Below are 17,868 nucleotides of genomic sequence, written 5' to 3' on the forward strand. Positions count from 1 at the left end.
TGGCTCGGGTAGCTGGGGGCGGGAGGTGGGACCATTTACGGAGACGGAGAAGATTGGAGAGAGCAGGGCTTCGTTTGGTTGTTGGGCGGCTTTTTCCCGGTAGCAGGAGGTGACGGTAGATTGCAGGGAATCGAGACGTCTGTTTTGCGTGTGCGAAGTCTGAGATGTGTGTGTGTCTGAGTGGAGGTGTTAATCATAATACCAGTTGGTATTATGAGCCTGGAGCTGTGGAGAGAGGTCTGGGCTAAAAGTTATAAAGTTAGGAGTCTGCAGAGAAATGATGTTAAAGCCGGAAATGGATGCCGTCGGCAAAGGAGAGAGCTGTGTAAAGCATAAAGGGAAGGGCCCCTAGGACCCAGCGCTGAGGAATCCCGGCACAGACTGTTCTGGGGAGCCAGCAGAGGAGGCTGGGCGTTTGGTGGGAAGCAGAGAAATGAGGCAGGAGCCGCAACGGGGTTGGTGTTCAAAGGAAGGTGGGTTTTTTTTAAGATGAGAGACAAAATTCAATAGGAAAATATCTAATCTTTTAAGCATGTAATGAAACAAAGCACATTTTTTCATTACTTGATTCTTTTTAAAAAACGTTTTTGATTTGATTAAAGCAGACATGTCCCCGGAGCCGCCCTCCCTGTGGGCCTGTGTCAGCAGCAAGGTGATTAAGCCCGCAGTTCCTTCCCCGACGGGTCTACACGTTCCCTGACAGCTCTGTGGGCAGAGGAGGTACATGGACGACTGTGGTTGGCATTCAGGCTTGTGCCTGAGGGGTGAGGGCTGCTTTTCCAAGGTGCCTGCCCTGGAAAAGGGGCCTAGGGTGTATGTTCCTATATATGTTTGGTTGAGTGAAATCTTTCCTTGCAGAGGCTCTGAGGACATTTGCTCAAAACCATAACACTTGTATTCTGCCTTTGAGTTAGCTGAGAAGAAACCTTTACAAACACAGTCCTTTAGAAGGGGATGAGGAATGGTTGGGGGCAGGGTGGATGGGGCGGGTGGGAGCGGAGGAAGGGCAGATAGATACCAGCCAAACAAAGCATCTGCTTTTATCAAAAGTGCTGTGTTTGGGCTTAGCCAGCCCGAAGCCTGATGATTCACTGATTCCAGACCCTCTGTGCCTGCCAAGAGACATAGTGGCCTTGATACGGCTTTTCTTGTTGTTACTCTATTCAGTTTGACTGACTGCCGCCAAGTTAAGGTTTCAACAGTGGCTTTTAACTTAATGCTGTCCTAGAATTCTGCCGAGCACAAGTTAACCCATGACCGCGTCTAATCTTCATCAACCAGTACCACTTTGTATTAGCCTTGGATTCCTGTAGAGACTCACCACAGTGTAATACGCAAGATATTTAAATGGTGCTGTTTTAACATGATTAGGGAATCCGCCTGAGGAGGCGGTTTAATTGCCATCCTTTTAGAATATGTCATGAACACATTCATCAGGCATGGCTGTATTTTCAGATGAGATAGAAACTGACTCATAGAAGCAGGAATTGGCTGCTGAAGTGAAAGAAGCAGGAGTCTGAGAAACAACCAGGCCTTGGGACCTCTGGTAGCCAGGGAGAGAATCGTGTCCTCATCCACAGTCTACCCTGGGCTCTAGGAGGAAAGATTCCCCAAGTTGAGGGAAATAATAAAAAGGATCTCATGGTCTGAGGCTCTGAAAGGGAAACGCATTTCAGGACAACTGACAACAACACGCTGCCCACAGTTCAAAGGAGGAACAGGTATGTGACCATCCAGGGAGCTCTCTTGTTTAAGGATGTGTAGGAAGAACGGTCTCCAGCCTGGACTGATCCATTTACAGGATCCCCCCAGTGTGGTCTGATGAGCCAGGGCCGATCTGATGAATTCATTCACAAGTATGTTGAGCATCTGTGTGTCAGGCTTTATGCTAGAGATTCAAAGACAGTCCAGGGCTTTTGTCCAGTTGAGGAGCTCATGGCCCAGGGAGAAGGGGATGTGGGTTTGGAGCCATTTGAGCTTACCTGCACCTGTTCTCTCTCTTTGCTGCTGACCTAACTTCCCATCCACAGTGTAGCTAGCTAGCCCTCTGTATCACTCCACTAGCTTGATAAGCAATTCTGCTTTTCTTGACCTCTGACCCTAACATCTTCCCAGGTATCCTGTTACTTTTTCTCCTTGACCAGGTGATTGCAGGCTGTGCTTTCTAGGTAACCCTTCCCTCAGGGCATGCCTCGTCTGTGCCGCCACTTCCTCTGTGCTGTTCTGGCCTTGGCCCCAGGCTTAGGAAAGGTTGCGCCATGCAACCGAGGCCCATATCAGAGGGTGGCTTCTGGGCTGTGAAAGAACCAGAGTGCGGAGTGAGCAGAAGATTGTGAAAAATGCTACAGGTAACAAAAAGGGCTTTCAAAAATTATGTTTGGAATAATAAAACCAAAGAGAGGGGGGATGTGAGAGAATCCAAACTGCTGAGCTTCTCTTTGGCTTGCATTTTTTCTGTCATGGAAATGACTTCTCTGATTGGAAAGGGTAGGATAGAGGTGAAGGAAGACAGTAGATGAGGCCATGACAAGAGGCTGTTATGCCCCCAAATGAGGTGAAGCCCCAAGGCCCAAGAAGACAGAGGGAGCTTGAGGCTGAGACCATCAAACCAGCACACAACGTTGGAGAAATGTTGGCATCACCAAGAGCGACAGGAAAGATGCAGATAGATAAGTATTTAAATTTCAAAAACGGAACTAGGGAGATAAGATGAATCTATAAAATGGTAAGATGGACATCCTTCTCAGGAAATATTCTAAAAAGGATTATTAGGACAATGATTTTTGAACACTTGGTGAAGGAAGCAACAGCCATTAGTAATTAGCGGGGCTTTGCCAAAAGCAGGTCAGACTAGATTAACTTTCATTCCTGGGGTTACTTTGTGGGTAGATTAGAGGAATGTTGAGAAAGTGTGTATGGAAATGTCAATCATCGGTGATATCCTCAGGATGAGAGAGATTCGGGCCAGATGATGGTACAGAAAGCACGCTGTAGGCTGTGTCCGTAGCCCCTTTCTAGCCAACTTTAAAATATCTTTTAGACAGTGGTACTGACATAAAGATCACATTGGTGGATGGTATGAATCTTGGAGGAATAACTAACGTCAAAGTGACAGAAGTAAGATCCAAAAAAGATCTTGGCGTTTTGAAACAACAGACCAAACCTACCTAGAAGGACTTTGGGGAGAGACAAAGACTTGCACTAGAGTCCAAAAAACAAAGTAAAAGTATGGGGTTTGGCTTAATAGCCACATGTGAAAAAATATTTCAGGATTTAGGTAATTGCAGCCTCAGAATGAGTCAGCAGTATATTATGGTTGTCAAAAAAGCTAATGTGATTTTAGAAGCATTAATTGAAGTTTAATAATCAGACCAAGGGAAGTGGTCACACTTGGCTGCCCAGATCCCATCTGGTGAATTGTTTTTAGGTCTAAACAACAGAAATGGAAGATGAATTCCCCCACTACAGAGCAGTGAGCTTCTGTCTAGACCACTCACCTGCTCTAAAGCAGATCTGTTGCTTTAATCATTAAGGAATACCCCTCAGGTTCTTTGTATTAGTGAAAAGGAACTCCTCATGTCACATGTTAACCCTGGGAGGAGAATAGAAAATAAGCACCAACCTTAATCCTGTCAACTGCTAGTGAGCCTCCTTTAACAAATAAGAAATATGTCTTGAGATGTGGGAGAGTAAATCTCATATTTACTTTGCAAGGCGATGAAACAAAATATATTCTCTTAAGTGCACATCTAGAAGTGTTATAGTTCTCTGTTTTTAAAGCTACATCCCAGAAAAGGGAACCCTCTTGCACCGTTGGTGGGAATGTAAATTGATACAGCCACTATGGAGAACAGTATGGAGGTTCCTTAAAAAACTAAAAATAGAATTACCATATGACCCAACAATCCCACTACTGGGCATATACCTAGAGAAAACCATAATTAAAAAAGACACATGCACCCCAATGTTCATTGCTGTGCTATTTACAATAGCCAGGTCATGGAAACAACCTAAATGCCCATCAACAGACGAATGGATAAAGAAGATGTGGTACATATATACAATGGAATATTACTCAGGCATAGAAAGGAACAAAATTGGGTCATTTGTAGAGACGTGGATGGACCTAGAGACTGTCATACAGAGTGCAGTAAGTCAGAAAGAGAAAAACAAATATCGTATATTAACACATATATGTGGAATCTAGAAAAATGGTACAGATGAACCAGTTTGCAAGGCAGAAATAGAGACACAGATGTAGAGAACAAACGTATGGACACCAAGGGGGAAAGTGGTGGTTGGCGGGTGGTGGTGTGATGAATTGGGAGATTGGGATTGACGTGTATACACTAATATGTATAAAATAGATCACTAATAAGAACCTGCTGTATAAAAAATAAATAAATAAAATAAAATTCAAAAATTCAAGAAAAAAGCTACATCCCTTTTTCAAAAGCACAATCATATGCATATTTTATTATATTTTATAATTAATTCCGTAATTGGCTTTTTGGGGTGATTTCTCTTCTTTTCCCCTTGGGCGGCTTCTTTTTTTTTTTTCTTTATCGAAGTAGACTTGATTTAAATGTTGACAGGCTATATCCCTTTTTTAATTAGCAAAGCAATGCACATAATATGCCCCCACCTAGAGTGAGAAAGTAACTCTTTACTGAGACTTTAATGTGATTCCCAGTATCAGCAGAGAAACTGTCCATCTAACTACACACTAGCTCATATTTTTCCAAGTGATATCATATCTCTACCCACCAGGCCAACCCTGTTTTAACCATCTATTTCTTCATTTTCCCATAAACAGCTGGAAATGGCCCTGTAGTACACTCTCTGTCCTCTTGGTTATCTCCCTGATTAACCTCCTCCCTCGCATTTCAAATGTATCCAGAGAGATTCATTTTCAGCTGAAGCAGCCAGCCTCTCAAGACCACTTTGAAAACATCTAGCCTCAGTGGGGCTGGGGAGCCAGGCGCTGCCCTGACAGCAGTGACCTTCCATTGCTGAGGGAGTTCTGTGAGGCCATCATGGCTCAGTCACAGGCCTGTGGCTAACTTATCTCCTTCATGTGGAGGCCCATCAGTCCAAGAACAACATTTCTCTCTTGTTCCTTCTCTCTCTCTCTCCAGTGTTATTCTTCCCTTGGTGAACCCATGGAGTGTGGTGGATGGGAGGGGTTAGATTCTAGATCTTCTGCACGCGCGCGTGTGCACACACCCCACCCACACACACCCTCATACTCGTTCATTCATTCAAACCAACATTGATTGAGCAACTGTGCTCTGGGGATAGAGGTGAATAAAATAAAATATGGTCCCTATTCTCAGTGAGATCATAGCCCAGTAAGGGAGATAGACAGGAGTACACATACCGTATTGAATTATAATTATTTGTTATAATAAGGTTTTATAATGCATAGAAAATAAGTGCTGAGAAGATGTATTAATTCTGTGGGTTGGTGCTGGGGAGGGAGGAAAGCAGGGGAAAGAGTGGTCAGAGAAGATGGGAATGAATAGGAAGACGATGGGGACTCTAGGCTTCTTGGTTCAGGGAATTCCAAATTGTTTGGATTTGTTGGAATGAAAGGAGCAAGGCGAGGAGATGAGGCTGGTGAGATGGGTAAGGCCTTCAAACCCTGGATATCGTCTAATAAAATTTAAGATGAGAATGCTAGACTCTCCCACGTGTTAATCTTACCTGAAAGAACATGTGGTCTAGTCAGGAATATCATCCGGTGGAAGCAAAATCTTAGTAGATTCAAAGCCTGTTGCTGTCTCTTCCTTGCCCCATCGCTCCATCCCCACATCTCCTCAAGATGTTGAGATGTTAATTGAGCTTCATGCTGGAGAACAAAGAGTGACTGACAGCTCTGGGTTCCAAGGCCATATCCACATGCAAAGAGGCTAAGGTTGCCAATGAAGGGCGAACTTTCTCCTGGTCGTTGGCTTCACCCTTCCTGATTGTTGATGTGCCCTGGGACATGGGTTGATTAAAAATGGTGAACCAGCAGACCCCTAGGCTGCAGTTTTGGTCTTCCTTGGCCCTACTAGTACATGTAAACAGAGAGACAGCCTGCTGGTCACACCCATCTTAAGTCTTTTTGTGCTGCATTTCAGTTAAATGTTCTAGGAATGAGTTCATTTGTGATAAATGAACACCCATAAGCAAGAACTCCATCTCAGACATGTAAGCCTCCTAGTCCCTGACTTGAGTAAGTTTTAAGTTGAAGATTTTTGCACAGTGCTTTCATATCCAGGAACCCTGCTCTTCTTAGCAGCTTTGTATAGATTCTCTGTGTGTTCTACAGTCATCATTTGTGAATCATGACAGTTTTGTTCTCCCTTTTCCAATTCTTATACCTTTTATTTCTTTTGTTTACTTAACGGCACTGCCTAGGACCTCCAGGACAGTGGTGCGCAGAAGCAGTAATTGTGGACATCCTTGTCTTCCTTCTGATTGATTGATTGATTTTGTCAATGATTCTCATACTTCACCATTAAGAATGAGGTTTTTCATAGGTACACTTGTCCTTTTTTATTTCTAGCTTGTGAAGAGTTAGCTTTTTCCCTGCTGAGATCATGAAAAGATGATGATATTTTTTAAAATCCTTTCCCCAACCCCATCAAATAGAAGCCCAAAATGATTATTCTCCTTTAATCCTTTAATGTTAATGTGGTGGGTAGATTTTCTCATGTTAAACTGACCCTATATTCCTGGAGTCAACCCAGTTTGATTATGATGTATTTTTGTACATTCTTGGATTAGGTTTGTCAATATTTTGTTTAGGATTTTTTTCATATCTATTCATGTGTGAGATTAGCCTAGGCTACCTTTTCTTTCTTTTATTGACCTGGTGTGCTTTTGATATCAAAGTTATAGTATCCTCTTTTTCAAGTCTCTTGAAAAGTTTATATAATTTTCAAAGTAATAAGTTCCAAAGTTTGGCAGAACTTCCTGGTTAGAAAAACCATCCAGGTCTGTAGATATTGAACAACTGATTCAAGTTTTTAATCATTATAGGACTCTTCAGATTTTCTGTTTGAGTCTATTTTAGTATTATTTTTCCAGGAATTTGTTTTTCCTAAGCTTTCAAATTTATTGGCATAAGATGTTCATAGTATTCTCTTACAGGGCTCTCTTGTTATCTATGATTACGCTCCCACTTCATTTCTCTATTGTTTTGTGCCTTCTCTCATTTTCCCCCTGGATTATATCTGTCAGAGGTTTATTTTACTAGGCTTCTGAAGAACCAGGCTTCATTTGTTGCTCCCTTACTGTATCATTTTTTAAAAATTTAATTTCTGCTCTTTTTATCTTTAGTCTTTTTTTAATGTTTGTTCTGTTCTCTTAAGCTGGACACTTAATTAATTTCAGTCTTTCTTTTCTAAAAGTAAGCATTTAAGTCTCTACGTTTCCTGCAAAATACCACTTTAACTGTATCCTACAGGTACTATATCCTCCATTCTGAAAATGTCTTGTGAGTTTAATCTGGTCAACAGTTACCATGTTTGGTGATACATTTGGGTTTATAGCTGCCTCTTATTCTGTATGTCTGTACTGTTTGTACATTTTTTTTAACCTATGGGTTTTTTTAATTGCCTTATTTTAAATTGTCTTTTAAAAAATACTCTATTCCTATTCACTTAGTGGTTATTTTAAAAATACTTTTAGATGACTTTAAACAACATAATAGAGTGAAACAATACCTCTCCTTTTTCCTGAGCAATGCAGGACTTAGAACATAAGCTTTGGGTACCTTCCACTTGGCTCATACGTCAATGTTGCCTTGTGTTTTAGTTTGTCTTTTTAAATTGTGGTAAAATACACATACCATAAAATTTACCATCTTACCCATTTTTAAGTGCACAGTTCAGTAATGTTAAGTACATTCACATTGTTGCACAACCAGTCCCCAGAACTCTTTTCATCTTTATTTTATTTTATTTATTTTTATTGGAGTATAATTGCTTTACAATGTTGTGTTAGTTTCTGCTGTACAATGAAGTGTATCAGCTATATGTATACATATATCACTCCCTTTTGGACCTCCCTCCCACCTTCCCATCCCACCCATCTAGGTCATCACAGAGCACCGAGCTGAGCTCCCTGTGGTATACAGCAGGTTTCCACTAGCCATCTATCTATTTTACACATGGTAGTGTATTTATGTCAAACCTAATCTCCCAATTCATCCCACCCTCCTCTTCCTCCCCGTGTCCCCACGTCCATTCTCTACGTCTGCGTCTCTATTCCTGCCCAGCAAATAGGTTCATCTGTACCATTTTTCAAGATTCCACGTATATGCATTAATATAAGATATTTGTTTTTCTTTTTCTGACTTACTTCACTCTGTGTGACAGACCTGAAACTCTGCACCCATTAAACAACAACTCTCCATTCTCTCCTCCCCCGCCCCTGGCAACCACCATTATACTTTCTGTCTCTATGATTTTGACTACTCTGGATATCTTATATAAGTGAAATCATACAGTTATTTGACTTTTTGTGACTGGCTTATTTCACTTAGCATAATGTCCTCAAGGTTCTTCCATATTGTAGCATGTGTCAGAATTTTCTTCCTTTTTAAGGCCAAAAAATATTCCATGGTATATATACCACATTGTGTATATACCACATCTTGTTTATCCATTTATCTACTGATGGACACTTGGATTACTTCCACCTTTTGGCTTCTGTGAATAATGCTGCTACGAACACGTGTGCACAAATATCTCTTCAAAATCTTGCTTTCAGTTTTTGGGGGTATATGTTCAGAAGGCAAATTGCTGGATCATGTAGTAATTCTACTTTTAATTTTTTGAAGAACCACCATACTGTTATTAGATATTTGTCTTATTTTGCACTGTCAGTGCTGGTTTAGAGTTGCCTACGTGTTTACCAGTTCTTCGTGCATCATTCAGCCTTAGATCTTAAGCTTTCCTTCTGGAATCCTTTTCCTGCTTCCTGAAGGGTATTTTCTATTTTCATTTGTCTCAAATTGTCTTTATTCACCCTTGTTCTAGGTAGTTTGCTGGGCAAGAAATTTTGTGCTCCTCACTTTCCCTTTTGACTGATGAAAATCTGCTGTCAGTCTAATTGTCATTGATCTCAGGGAAGCCTTTCTTTGCTCTTCTGCTGCTTTTAAGATATTCTCTTTGTTTTTGGTGGTCTGTAGCTTCATTACAATGTGTTTATTTTTGTTTACACTGCTTAGGACTCATGGGATGCCTGAATCTGATAATTAGTATCTTTCATTAATTTTGAAGATTTCCCATCATTATTTCTTTGACTATTGCTTTTTGCCTTTCTCCCAATTCTCTCCTTCTAGATTTCTGGTTAATTATGCCTTCTCATTCTACCTTCAATGTCTCTTTTGTATTATTCTTCACCTTTTCTCTCTGAGCTGTGTTTTGTATAATCTCTTTATATATTTGTTTTAATTCATAAATGTTTTCTCCAGTCATGTCTAAGTTATTTAGAAGGTTATCTTTATGTTTCTTTATATCTAGATATTTTGATCGATTAGCTTTTTATTTCTAGAAGTTATAGTAGATTATTTTTATGTCTGCCTATTTCTTCTTAGGTCACTTTTTTATTCCATCTTTAACACTTCTCTTTTTTCTTTTTTTTTTTTTAATTAATTTATTTATCTATGGCTATATGTTGGGTCTTCGTTTCTGTGCAAGGGCTCTCTCTAGTTGCGGCAAGCGGGGGCCACTCTTCATCGCGGTGTGCCGGCCTCTCACTGTCGCGGCCTCTCTTGCTGCGGAGCACAGGCTCCAGATGCGCAGGCTCAGTAATCGTGGCTCACGGGCCTAGTTGCTCCGCGGCTTGTGGGATCTTCCCAGACCAGGGCTCGAACCCGTGTCCCCTGCATTGGCAGGCAGATTCTCAACCACTGCGCCACCAGGGAAGCCCTTATTCCATCTTTTTAAAAAATTTATCGTACATCATTATTTTATAGCTTATATCTGAAATTCCAATATCTGAAGTCTTTGGGGATCTCAATCTATTGTCATTTCTGCTAACTTTCAGTCACTGGGGCTTGTTTTCTCACGTATATGGTTATCCCTGAAAGGGAATTTTTGTATTTAACCAAACTTGTGGATATCCTGAGTAGCTTTCTGTTGATATAGTTTTCCTCCAGAAAGGATTTACATTGTTTCCTTACTAATGGTGCCACCAACCCAGACACTTTAATTTTTTTTCAGTTTTGGATTCTCTGTCAAAGCAGGTCATATAAATTTGAATCCCAAAGGCCTACTTGTGGTTACAGATTCTTACAGGAGACTATTATTATTTTTTTCCATCAGAATCTGTGGTGGAGACAGTAGTTCTCCTTGGTTCCCTTTGCTAGAGCTTGTTTTTTGTTTCGTGTTGTGTTGTGTTTAGCACATTCCTTCTGTAGTGGGTGGTGTAGTTCCGTTCTGATGGTTCAGGTGGGTGTTATGGGGGGCTTTGGGGTTAGCTGCTCACTCGTATGAACCCAGGGCTTAGCCTCCCTGCCTTCCTCCTTACCTTTTTGTTGCTGTTGTTCACGTTTTGTGTTCTTGATTTGTTCTGTTTCTGTATCTGTTTTGTATGTGTCTGTGTTTCCTGAGACTTTCCCTTTCTTGTGACTTCAACATGTATTTGGAAATACATCTGTAATTTGATTATCATTTAATTTTGAGAATATCTGGTCTACCAGATTTAGTAAAGGAAGGTCCCATCGTAGAAATTTCTAATTTTCTGAGGCCTTATTTGGATTATATAGATATAAGGATGATTAATTGTGGTTTATATTTTCATTTGTGCATTTTTGTCCTTGTTTATTAATTGGCTGCTATGTGACAAATACTTTTGTACATACTTTTGTACGTGCTTGTTCACATTGGTGAACAAGACAGAGGTAGCCGCTGACCTCACGGAGCTTACAGTCCTGCGGAAAAGACATAAACAAGCAGTGGCAACTGAGGTGGGGGTGATGGGGAATACCAAAGGGTTATATAAAATCGGGCACTCTTGTCTAGCTTCTGCACAGCTACTTTGCTTTGTTGTTCTCTGGCTTTCCTTCATGAGTTAACTATTTTTGCTGGTGTGAAGGGATCCCTTAAATTTTATATTTCATCATACTTTAAGGGAAAGATTTATGTGTTCATAATTTGAAGGATGTGAAAGACTCTCCTGAAAGTAACTTATTTATCTGTTGAGAAGGAAGGAAAACTTATTTGAGACATTCAGTAGCTAAATGGCAGCAATCGTGTGGACTGCTAACTGTGGAAAATGGATGGTAATGAGGTAAAGTCTTATTAATTCAGAACCTGGTAGTCTAGTTAGTACAGTATCGTGCTTGAGGCAGAGCTGTTTGCTAATTCATTCTTAACAAATGTATGGAGTCCCTGCCAAGTGCTAGGCACCATCTACCCAGTTCCCTTAGAAAGAATTCAGTGAGTGTCCTCACCTCTTTCTTCCCTTTCACCCACCAAATCCTGCCATTTACCAAGGTCTATCTATTCACAGTTCTGAAAGTCTCTCAAGTCTGTACACCATCCCCCCACTCCCTCTATCGCTCTAATCCAGGCCTCGTCATCTCTTACCCAGACCCCTTTAGTATCCTCTCCTTTAGTCTTCCAGACTCCACTTTGCCCCCCACTAATCTGTTTTCCACACTGCTGCAGGGGGATTTTTCTAAAACAAAAATCTCTGGTTATTCTCCAGCTTAAGAGCCTTGAACAAATCCCACTGCTTTCAAGATAAAGTCTAAATGTGTTTACGTGGCATCCAAGCCCCTTATGATCTGGCTCTGCCTCTTCTTCATCCTGGTCTCCCAACCCCCCACCAGTCCTGCTGCTTCCCCCAGCCCTGTGCTTCCGTTAGTTGTTCTTTTCTTCATTAATTCAGCAAGTGGTTTCTGAGCAACTGTTATGTGCAAAGTACTGGGGACACCAAGGTGCACAAAGCAGAGAAAGCCCCACTCTTGCAGGATTATATTCTGGGGAACAGACAGACCATGAGCAAATAAACATTTCATATAATATCAGATAATATGGGAAAAGATGAAGCCAGAAAAGGGGATAGAGGGTGGTGGTGCTCATTTAGATAGGATGGTTAAGGAAGTGATGTTTGAGAGAGACCTGAGAGCTGTGAGGAGTGAGCCTTCGAGTATATCTGGGGAGACTATTCCAAGCAAAGGAACAGTAAATGCCAAGCCACAGCAGCAGGAGCCGGCTTGATGTGTTTGAGCAACAGAAAGGAAAGTCAGTAGGGCTTGGATGGAATAGACAAGCATATTAGCGTTTTTTTGCTGAGTAACAACACCACAAACTCGGTGACTTAACACCTGTTTGTTACCTCACAGTTTCTGTAGAGCAGAAGTCCCTCATGGCTCAACTGGGTTCTCAGCTCAGGGTCTCGCTCAAGATGCCAGCGGCTGCGTTCTCACCTGAGGCTCTGGGGGAGAATCTGCTTCCACGCTCATTCAGGTCGTCGGCAGAATTCAATTCCTTGCAGTTGTAGGACTGAGGTCTCCATCTTCTGGTCATCTGCCAGGGGCAGCTCCCGTCTCCTGGAGGTTCTGTGTCTTGGGCCTCGTCACAGACCCTCTCATAACATCACACTGGCAACAGGGTCCCTCATTTCAAATCCCCCTCCCTCTTCAAGTCAGGTCCCCTCAGATAATTGCCTTGTCTTAATGTCAGCTGACTTGCGATGTTAATAACATCTGCAAAATCCCTTCACAGCAGTACCTAGATTAGTGTTTGACTGACTCACCAAGGGACAGGAACCTTGGGAGGGGGCATCTTTGAAATTCTGCCTAACACAGTGAGGTTGGAGAGCTGGCTGGGGTCATGCCAAGCAGGGCATTGAAGGCCACGGTGGGGACCTCAGGGTTTTGTTCTGACTGGATGGGAGCTGTTAGAGGATTTTGAGCAGGGGAGTGATCTGAGTAAAGATCACTCTGGCTGCTATCGTGGAGATTGTGGAGATGGAGTAGAATTGGGGAGGGTAATGCAGGGGTCCAGGGGAGAGATGGCCTGGGCCAGCGGGGAATTAACTCCGCAACGCTGTGGGTCCTCAGATGTACCATATTGTCACGTGCTTCTCTCATTGCCTGGGCATGTCTCATCACCACCTACCCCACAGCTTCTTCACTGGGACAAGTCCCTACTCAGCCCTCAAACCTCCCACTGACACTCTCTCACTAACTTGAATTGTGCTGGATCAGTTGATCTGTGTTCCCCACTTGCCTGCAACCTCTCTAAATGCAGGGCCTTTGTCTTTGGTTCTTGTATTTCTGTTGTCTGGCCAACTGCATAGCATATTGTAGATGCTTGATAATGTTTGTGGAATGAATGCAAGAACTGTGGGACATACTGGGCATGAAGTAGACACATCACTACTCTTGGGTTGCTCACCTTGTAGAGGAAGAGACCATATATAAATAAATACACATATAGTGAACATGCATGGAAACACCATGCCACCTGCACAGAGGAAGTGTGCCAGCTCTGCACATCACTGTTGTGCGTGGAGTTTAAGGGGAGCCTCCGTCTGGAATAGCTGGATCTAGTTTCTCACATCCCTCCATTGTATGAAATAATCATGTCATTACAAGCAATTCCGTTTTATGTTTTATCCAAAGGGACATTTGTGTGGCAACACCATTAGCCATTAAGTTAGTCTATAATATTTAAATAAGTAAACATCCATTCACTTAAAACATTCTCTAATTTAAGACAGACATAGGGCACTTCCATCTCCATCTGTATTCGAACTGCTTAGAAAAGATCTATGTTAGTGAAATTTTGTTTGTGTATTCAAGACGGAAAACCTCTTCACTCAAAATAGCAAACACTTATACATCAAGTGTCCTTTTAAGAGGGAGGATATTATTAACCTGGTTACCAATGAGAAACAACCTAAAATAGTAAATATGTATAACATTTCTGTGACTCCCAGCTAAACATCCCTCAGTATGAACTTAAGAAAGTGGGACGCTGGAAAGAATGATTTAACCAGAGTAAACACAGTGATGTTATTTAAAACTTAATAAACCTAAGAACAAAATAACAGGAGAGTCCAGTTTCGTCCTGCTGCTTTCCTGCGGTCTGCGGCTGGTGCTCAGCGGGGCAGCCTGCCTGGCAGAGGGGCACGGCGCCTGCCAGGCTCTCCAGTTGTAAAGACAGATGCACACAACATCACGGATTCACACGGGTGGGGATTCATAATTGACATAAGCAAAAAAAAGATTAAAAAAGCTTTTCATTTCCATTGCCAAGTTTCTGTGTTTGTTTTCTAGTGATCTCTTTTGGGGAATATAAAGATATGGTTTAAAGAGTGTTTGCAGCACAGTCTTGTATGAATAATAGGGTATTCTATTTCAAATTAGAGGCTGGGGCTACAGGGCCAACTGCTATGTTTTCCAGCTCGTGTCTTCTTTATGGGTTAGGGTTAGGGTTAGGCTGGCTGAGAAAGGAGACACAGCACTTCTGCATTTAAATATAATTTTAATTTGGTTCGAGGCAATGATTTCTAAAGCTTTTGGATTTATAACACACTCACTCAGTTTTATCATACTCTCCTTGTCTTCCCTCCCTTGTCTCTCTAAAACGGATGAGTAGAAGAATACAAGGATCCACTAGGGCACCCCTTGGTTCACTGAACTAGAACTTGGGTCCCCCTCTGCTCTGGGAACAGAATGAGCAGGGCTCCCTTAGCAGAGTTTATTTGGGGGCGGGGTCAAGAGGGGACTTCAGTTTTATCCCTAACCAGCAGCTCTTGTTTTCCTTCTCTTTTGCCAAAAGAAGTGTGTGTGGTGGAGGAGCACCACAGGAACACGGGAGTTCATCCAAGGCTGGGGAGACACTTGGGAGAACACCCCAGGCTCCTAGGTGCCGGGGTCTCTGGGCAGGAGAGCAGGGTGGTGGGGAGAGCAGGTATGTTACTGACTTGGGTCCTTGGACTCTTTAATCAATAGAAATTGATAAGAGGCCAGACAAGAAATTCAGGCAAGGCTTTATTGGGACTCGTGCTGCAGCACGAGGGAGTGAAAACAAGTAACAGGTACCCTTGCTCGCTCCCTCAGTGGGGGAGAGCTGGTCCCTTAAACGGGGTGAGCGCAGGCGCAGATCGGTGAGTCGGGCCAGAGTGGGTTAGGTGGTCTGCCCATCCTCTTGGTGGTGCTGTGTGCAGGAATCATGCGCGGTACCCTGCTTTTGCTCCTGGCACCTGAGAAGTGGCAGCTGGGTTTTGGCCTTTTTGTATCTTGTTCATAATTTGCCCCAACCGTGCATGTGTGCAGTTATTTTTAGTTCCTTATAGTTTCTTTATATTCCATTGCTCCAGGAGATATTTGTCCAGGTGCAAGCACTGCAGTAATGGGTCCCAGGTCCCCACCTGTCTCACATGGGCCACCCTGCCTTGAGGTGACCCGGTCTCTGAGTGGCGACCCTGCTGCAGCTGGGGCTGCCTCAGGAGCCACTCATACACAGCACTCGTGTTGGTTGTCCCACACCGTCCCCAAGAGAGTTTGAGGGATCTATCCTGAGAGAACTAGCTCAGAGTTTTCAGGTACATCTCCAGAGAAAGGGAGAGAGGAACGTTTCAGCTTTCAGTAGGTAAAAGGAAAAGGATTTTTACAGCTAAATCTGGTGAGAAGAGCAGATCCTGGACAAAATTCTAAAAAGAATTTACTGAAAGAATGACCTTTGAGCACCTAAAAAAAGAGTTAAAATTGCCGATCATGACTGTGTGGTCTTGGTATTTGGCAGATATGTTCCCCAAAATGAATGAAATGAAGCTCAGGGAAAATATTTGACAATGTTAGTTGCCAATGAAAAAATTCAAGCTTTCAAGTTAGAAGACTTGTATCCTCTACCATAAGCTTGGCAATTCCCAATACCTAGTAACTTCTGATGAGATCAGTGATGGTATTAACCAATGTGATTCTTTTTTTACATGATAATGAAATGGGTCAAAATTTGGAAGATCTGCATAACTCAGTGAACCAGTGTTTCCCAGAATAGTGGTTATGGAATCACACATGGACAAAACGTCCATTCAAAGTGTAGGACAGATGCAAAAGAGTAAGAGATATGGTTTCAGATTCCACATCACAGCTAACCTTTAAGAAACTACTACTTGTCAAGTTTTGGTATGTTATCAAAGTAGAACATCCATAATTATATGCAAGTCTATTAAAATATCCCTCCCTTTCCAATTACATAACTGTGTGAATGTGGATTTTCTTCATTTATTTCAACCAAGACATATCATGAATATTGAATGCAGAACTAGATGTGAGGATTTACCTGTCTTCTCGTAAGCCAGACGGTTAAAAGATTTGCAAAAATGTAACACAATGTCACTCTTCTCACTAAATTTTTGCTATGAAAAACATATCTGTTTTTCATTAAAACGTTATTTATTTAAACATATAATCGGTTTACTTTAAAAATATGAATTAATATTTTGCAAGTTTTTCAGAATTAATTTCTAATATCAGTAATCAGTAGATATAACCCACGTGAACAAAATTTTTCAGAGTCCTCAGTTATTTAGAGTGTAAACAGATCCCGAGACCAAATCATTGGTTTAAAAAGCACACACCTACACTGTTTATCCATGCATTAAGACATATGTGTATGAATGTATATAATGTACATTTTAGAACATACATAAAAATAGAAACTTGACGAAGATGAGAAACAGCATTTCAGTGGTTCTAACATCTTTCTGCACTCCCAGGGCCAGACCACTGGGCCAGATGATTAGCATAAGGCCGGATGCCTATAAGCCTAAAATGTTGATTCAGTAGAAAACCAGGAGTTTTAGAATTTAAAGGGGAGTATGACCAAAGCCCTGCTGACAAAGTTTTTAGTCACTAGCCGGGTGGTCCCATGGTCACAAAGTCTGATGACATCAATGCAATGTCCAGACTGCAGCAGAGGAGGTGGTGACCCAGCACAGCAGACAGACTCGGCTGCTTTGGGAAAAGCTGCCTGATTAACACACACAAGCTTGGAGGCAAAGAGTATGCCTGGTTTTCAGGCTCTGAAAGACTGATTTATACCCCTCTTTGATGGAAATGCACCAGGGACTTTGAGCTTAAGCCCTTCTCAGATACTTTGGCCTTACAGAGGGACTCGTTTCAGAACCTAATCTGTTTGCACATCCGAGAGGAGCATCTCCGAAGCCAGCCTGCCTCTGTGCGTGTGCCCTGTGTACAGCCCTAAGTGGACAGACCACTCCAGGAATAGCTTTGGGGGTTGGGTCCATTTCACAACAAGATGGTGTGCCCCTGAGCTGTGGGATGGACTCCTTGTGTCCCAGCAGGGGTCCTGCTGCCCCTGTTCAGGGGAGAAGGGCTGCAGTCTCCCGGGGTCTCTCCACAGAGGGAAGCATCCAAGCCCCCGAGGGTCTGGGGTTGAGCTCACCCTTCCAGAGGCAGCTGCTTTGTGGTAGGGATCCCCCGCCTTCTGAAGGATGCGTCCTCTTTGTAGATATACTGACACCCCGCCCCCCTTAAGAAGACTACTCCTACCGGCTTCAGAGCCATTCTGTCCTTTAAAAAATGATCCTGTCTCTGCAGGGTGATGTGTTGATTTTGTGAAGTTTAAGTCTCTGAAGGCAGCTGTCTTTTCACATAGTCTGTTGAGGGGGGGGCACTTTGCTGTAACTCTGCTGGTGCTGGAAACATCAGCTCTCATGTCTCCCCCTCTTCTCCTTTGCCTTAGATCCTCTTCCACTATAATAAGTCAGCCTCCTCAGTGACACCACTGCTGTTTACTTTTAATTGTCTGGTTAATCCTAATAGTATTATGATAGACATGAGCAGACATTAAATGGGGAGAGAAAAAACACTGGGGCACCAAAGAA

At 42.4% G+C, this 17,868-nt stretch overlaps 1 protein-coding gene across 3 annotated transcripts in view; it reads left to right on the top strand.

Moving 5' to 3' along the window:
- Positions 1-17,868, top strand: part of BCAR3 (BCAR3 adaptor protein, NSP family member) — a 203,324-nt gene that overhangs the window by 105,674 nt on the left and 79,782 nt on the right. The window contains exon 1 of one of the 3 annotated variants that reach the window (XM_082476962.1): positions 1,517-1,721. The exons of the other annotated variants lie outside the window; for them this stretch is intronic. The gene's annotated coding sequence lies outside the window, so the exon portion shown is untranslated. Of the gene's footprint in view, positions 1-1,516; positions 1,722-17,868 lie in introns of those variants that run through there. 3 annotated transcript variants of the gene reach the window in all.

This window comes from Balaenoptera physalus (assembly GCF_965194825.1).
Source record: "Balaenoptera physalus genome assembly, chromosome: 1".
NCBI lineage: Eukaryota > Metazoa > Chordata > Mammalia > Artiodactyla > Balaenopteridae > Balaenoptera > Balaenoptera physalus.